Raw genomic sequence first — 6,616 nt, forward strand, 5'->3', positions numbered from 1 at the left:
ATATGACTTAAACCATATCAATTGTAACTTGTTCCTTTGACATTTGGCTGCTTATCAGTGAACACATGCATATATTTTCTTTCAATCCATTGTTAATCCCTGGAGGGGCAAACTGTATTAGTGCGGTAAGTAAAAGGATAATTATTTAATAATACAACATAAGAACAGATCTTAGGGTGTCTCATATGAATGTATTATATCTCTTATCTCAGAGGAGGTTTAAAGTTTCGCTGTCGCGATTACTTCTCAGTGTCTTCTCGACGCTTCTCTCGTCCAGGTTGATAGTAAGCGATTGGTGAAGACCGTGGATTTCTTCACCTGATGTCCATTAAAAGGTCTTTTAGAGGTTGGGCAGCATTTCTTCGAATATGGCGTGATAGTAGGGGCAGTCAAGTTCTGGCTTACATGCCGCGAGAGATAATTTCAGGGGCATCGCAGTTGCGGCGTCTTTTATTGTCCGCGTCTCTTTAATTCTTTCCTTATTCAACAACCTTACGTGCTGGGCCTTCAAGAGCAAAAGAAGTATCTGAGGTATCGTACAACTATGTCCAGACAATCTGCATACGTATGGATCTTTACTGTCCTATTAAATATAGTACCAGATGTATCAATCCCCGAGTATCCCACCACTTTCTCCATAGCAAGAATAAATAGGAGGCATGCAAGGGGATCTTCTGGATGTACATCCTTCTCATAACCAAATTCCTCCCACAGATCGGTTTAAATCTTAACCATACATATAACTCTTTGCATTATCTTTCGGTACAGCCTTACTAATTTTTTGAGTTGATATTTATTTATCAGTATATATTTATACATCATTTTTTTAAAAAACAATGTTGTCTTCCATTTTTAAAATAACTTACATTAAAAACATCTTTTATAAAATTAGGCTAGAAGAGTATTCTCTACTTTATTGTCAAAATTGTTGGAGTATAAATTAATAACGACATAATTAGAACATTATTACTAAATATATGAAATTTGAAGGTATTCTAGTAGGAAACAAACCTATGATTCCAAAACTTCCATATTGTAAGAAAACAATAGACAATGGCCAAGCAGTCGCTCTGGTTTTGTTAGACTGTTAAGATCCTAATACAGACATAAATGGTATGCATCATTGTATACATGCAAGAAAGAAAATTATGTCTAATCAAGCTGTTTTCATCAATCGACTCTGAAAGATGGAAGTGGGAAGTGAATGAATAATTACCACCATAAAAAAGGAGACAAAAAATAAAAATAATGAATAGTTGTGGAATAAATTGAGACAATACTGTAAAAAAGCCAAATCCATCTGCAATATCGGTATTGAAAAGCTTTCATTATGTTTCTAGAAGACATTATCATTGATGTTTCCAGCACTTTCACATCATAGTAAGATCAACAGAAATCTAAAATCGAGAACAAGATGATTAAATTTTGTCAAGTCTACAGCACATATACAACCAATGACTTGTTTCCATCTATTACCTCAACAAACTGCTAGCAGTTCAATTTTTACTTTAAAATCCAATTTACTCACTATATGCACTGTTTGAATCCCTTTTTTAAATCAGTGTTATCAAGGATGATGTATGGCACAGCAGAAAACAAGACAGAAGTTTTAAAAACTGAAAGTTCTTGTGAACCTCTATTTATATGGTAAAATATTCATACATCTCTTTGTATTATTTTTCGCTGTTGTCTTTGGTCGTTAGTGAATTAATTTCTGTGACTCCAGTGAATGGTAATCTTACAGTAATCAGCAGTGAGAAACAGATGACTTCCATCCTCCTTTACAATACTACAAAATTGTGTTGTTTCTAAGACTTCTTTCATTAGTGTCACTCACTCCTTCATCAAGAACCTTATCACAAACAAAACACAAACCCCAAATAATCGATTTGGTGTCATAATCAAAAATCTAAATCCATTTTTCCCCAGAATAACATTCACTTGATCAACAAATTGTATTATCTTTTTAATTATTTCTACTTCTTCAAACTTCGCAAAATTGGTCCGGAAAACACAATGCTCAATACGTATGATAACCAAATATTACAGGTACCTTCTACAATCTAAACTTTAGAAATAGAATCTGTTTTCATAACATCACAAAATTATTATGTACTTTGTCTATGTTAATTAAACCACTTGCAGACCATTCTTCTGGTTGTACACAGGTTCAAGTAAAACTAGATTTAAAAAAAAATCCATTCCAGTGAATTTTAAGGCAAATTTGAACTCATTCTTTTGAGATACTGATACTAAACCATAAGAGATCAACTTCAAAACCATTGTCCTCAAAATTGTTATTGACCAATCACAAGGTTTAGAAAGAAGCATAATTGATAATTTTACTCAGATAACATCTACAGCTAGATAATGAACCAGTTTTCCAGTGGCATGAAATATAAACCTACCATACTAGAAAGAAGAATGAAAGTTTTCAAAATTTACTCAAAATCAGCAAATTCAAACAGTTTCACTTATCACCTTAAAGACACTTTTTTTTAATTTATTAGTTTAATTGAAAAACGTATCAATAAATTCTTCCTATCTAAAGTTTTAAATTAATGAAATGTATGCTTAGGAATAAATAGATAATACAGAAACGTTTTATATATTATGAATGGCTGTAAAAAATATTACCTACACCACCAACATGGTATATTACTTGAGAGAGTATGTGTTTCAAAAAATTTTTGAACATTTAATTTACACTGTTTTTTCTTCAGTATTCACACTGGTTTAAGGATTAATGTGCTGCTACATTGTCTTTATCCCGACTACGGAGGTATTGTGTTTTAAAATATAAATCAATACATGTGTCGGATTTAAGTAATCCGTTTTTTACAATTATTTTGAATTTATATAAAGTCGGGGTCGGGGGTCTCATTTTCTGATGCCCCCCCTTGCTGCGGACACCGGAAGACACCGAAGACGCCGCGACTGCAATACCGCCCCAGCCTATGCACCATCCAAGCTAGGACCTGGCCTACCCCTACCATCACGCCAGAGTCCAGGAAACGCTGGCCAGCCTCTCAGAGAGAAGCAGCCGTCTCTTCTGACACCATGCGAAGAAACATGGTTTTCACCATATCGCCCATTGCAAACCTTGACGAGGGAAGCGACTAGAAGACGTCACCGCGGCGGCGAAGACGTCAAACATCAGATAAGCACATTATTTCCATTAGTCCTAAGAGACCCCCAATTCTCTGTCTGATAGTATCATAATAATGTCATATATAATCAAGTTAATTTAGACTAACACACTAACACCATCTGTCCCTCCAGGGAATTAATTATTTGGTCTTAAGAAAATATATCCAGTTAATAGCCAGAAAAGTCTCACAATTTTCAGCCCCCCTTTTCCACACATTTATCATAATCTAAAAATACACACGGGACACCTGCAGTATAGCACGAGCAGGTCCCGATGTAAATATTTGGTGCAATCCAGGTGAGGATTTTAGTGTGGAACATATGAGACTTATTAATAAAATACATTTTTTGTGTGAGACATTTCGCCCACTTTTTAAATTAATTCTATCAATTGTTTATATTAATTATCTTGTGATTAAGGTGTTATTAGGCGTAAAAAATTTGAGCTTAATAGGTCTAAAGGTACGCGGGAGGCCAGTCTGTTATTATAGATTAGGTTAATCTGAAACCTAATCCGTTTAGTCGAAACAGTAAGGGCCACTAGGTATTCGAGGTCAATGCACCGAGTGCCTCATTGTTTACAATCACATATTATTAAAAATATTATATATAGTGCATGCGATATACGTATTTATAGATTTTAAAATAATTGTGTATGATAGATATTTATTGCATATGAGTGTATCTATTTATTTATTTAAAAAAATAATAATTTATTATCCATTGTGTGCTTGAGTGTGGTTGCCAATGTGTTCGTGTTAATTGTTTTTTGTATAATTGTTATTTATTAATTAAATGTAATTTAATATACTTGCTTATTTAAGTTTAATTTAGTTTTTTGCAAGCTTCAAATATTCTCTGGAACTTGCCAACATACACGATAAAGTAATCTCACTGTACAATCATATTTATTTATATGTTGTTTATATATCATTGAATCGTTTGAATATTTTTTATTTTAGTATTTGTTCATTCTTTCTATTCTAATAAAAAATTTTAATTAAAAAATAATGGGTTTAAATGAAGAATCACGTACCGACATCGATAGGATCCGGTTACTAGAGCGCAAGCTACGACGAGTCAGGCGAGATCTCCTTAAGCTGGGATCGCTCTGTTTAGTGCCGGTGTCGAGTGAGGATGCTCTAATCGATTTCGAGGTCGATTATGACGGATGTAAGGAGCTCTGGGCGGAATATAAGATGATATGGGACGAATTGGATTCCGCGTACGCGTCGCCGAGGTTTCTGCGATACCACTCGATTGGGAGACGGGATATGACGCGATCCGTCAGGTAGAAGTGCGATATCAGAAGCTCAAAGCACAACGCGATTCCGTTTCCCAGGAGGCAAAACCGGGTGTGTCAGCTCCAACCTATCCGTCCCAACTCCCGAATATCCAGATACCGGTTCTCGACGATAATCTTTTCGCCTGGGCGCGCTTTGGTGACACGTTCACGATAATTCGCATCTACCTCCCGTAAATAAATTACATTATTTAAAAAATGCCCTACTAGTTGAACCCGCGGCATTGTTGCCGGGATTTCCTTTCGAATCGAGCTCATACCAGATGGCCTGGGACTCGCTGGTACGCGAGTATGATAACCCGCGCGTTCTCGCATCAAGAAGGCTGCAAAGGGTCTTGAACCACAAATACCCCACTTCTAGCGGAGAACGCGCGAAATAAGCATCTTACTTGGTCGAAGTAGGGGAGGGCGTTGAATCGTTTCATGGTTTGGCCCTGGAGGATGAGTCAGACGTCATCCTATCCACACTGGCTCTCCGAGCTTTGGACCCCGTCACCAGACGGCACTTCGAGCTTGACCATGCAAGCAGCGAGTTCCCCACCGTCAATGAGATTATAGCGTTCGTGAGACAGAGATTAATGGCGTCCAAGCAGTCTCACAAACTCAATATGCAGCCTCGTTCCGACACTTCACGCGACAAGCCTGCCGGTAGAGGAAAGGGCGGAGTCTCCTTGCTTGCCGGCAAAGTCGGCACGAAGGACCGTGTTTCTCCGGATCCATCCGGGTCACCGCCTAGCCGCACGCCTCCGGGAAAATCGTGCAGATCGGGGCGTCGTCAGTCACTCGGCACTTCTTCACGCGGGAAATCAGTCTCTCCCAGCAAAGAACCTTGTCCCCGATGTAATGGGAGGCATCTTTTAAGTCGGTGCAATAAATTGTTGGCCTTGGCCCCTCAGGAACATCACGACTTTGTCAAGTATCCGGTCTGTGCCGGAACTGCCTGAGATCGGGTCACCACGTTTCGGGGTGCCCTTCGGAGTTCGCGTGTTCGTTTTGTCACGCCAAGCACCACAGCGTGTTGCATGTGGAAAGCCGATCGGGTCCCCCGCCACTGTCACTTCGCCAAAGTCCGCGGATTTCGTGGGTCATACTCGTGATGCGTCCGTGCCTCATGTGATTGTTGTTCTAAGGCCGTGATGGGAACTGCGTGTGCCGTATTGCACGGGTCCAAGCATTCCACGTCCGCAAGGTTACTGCTCGATTCTGGCAGCCAGTACACATTCGTGACTACCGAACTCGCGATGCAAATTGGCGGCCAGCTGCAACCCTTCGACGGAAGAATCGCCGGTTTAGGAGGTACTCGAGTCGCCAACATCCAGGGTTCGATGATGTTCAGGCTTCGGTCCCTTGTCGATGATACTACTAACTTCAAGGTCCGCGCGCTCGTTGTCGAACGTATTACCTCCGACTTACCCAGGCGTCCGGTTCCTACGCGGGTAATCAGACATTTATCGCATCACGTCCTGGCCAACCCTTCCTTCGGTATTCCCGGTCCCATTGATTTGCTCATAGGCGTTGACCTATACCCCCACCTAGTTACTGGTTCTCACACCAAGGCCTTCGGGGACGGTCACCTATACCTCCTGCCGACGGTACTTGGCAGGGTCGTGATGGGGACTTATTCGGATAGCTCTTCGTCCATCGGTCTCTCGCTCCTCATACGGGAAGATGCAACCGCTCCGAGTCGGACCAATTTTAATGGAAAACCCAACAACCTCGGTGCAGTTAAACGTAGGCGCCCGCGCCGTCGCAAGCGGAAAACCAATCGTTCCAACGCATCCTCACAAAAGCGTTACGGCTAGGTCTCGTTGTTTTCACGGTTCCCAGCGCACCTGCACGTCGCTCTACACTATCTCGCGCTCAACATCTTACGTTAACTGAGCCTTCTGTCGTTAAGCCTGGGTTTTTCAGGGTGGGCGGCAGGATTTTCTCTCAAACTTCAGATAAGCACATTATTTCCATTAGTCCTATGAGACCCCAATACTCTGTCTGATAGTATCATAATAATGTCATATATAATCAAGTTAATTTAGACTAACACCATCTGTCCCTCCAAGGAATTAATTTTTTGGTTTTAAGAAAATATATCCAGTTAATAGCCAGAAAAGTCTCACAATTTTCAGCCCCCCTTTTCCACACATTTATCATAATCTAAAAATACAC

This window comes from Halyomorpha halys, unplaced genomic scaffold (genome assembly GCF_000696795.3).
Source record: "Halyomorpha halys isolate HHAL.00 unplaced genomic scaffold, Hhal_1.1 Scaffold468.1, whole genome shotgun sequence".
Lineage (NCBI taxonomy): Eukaryota > Metazoa > Arthropoda > Insecta > Hemiptera > Pentatomidae > Halyomorpha > Halyomorpha halys.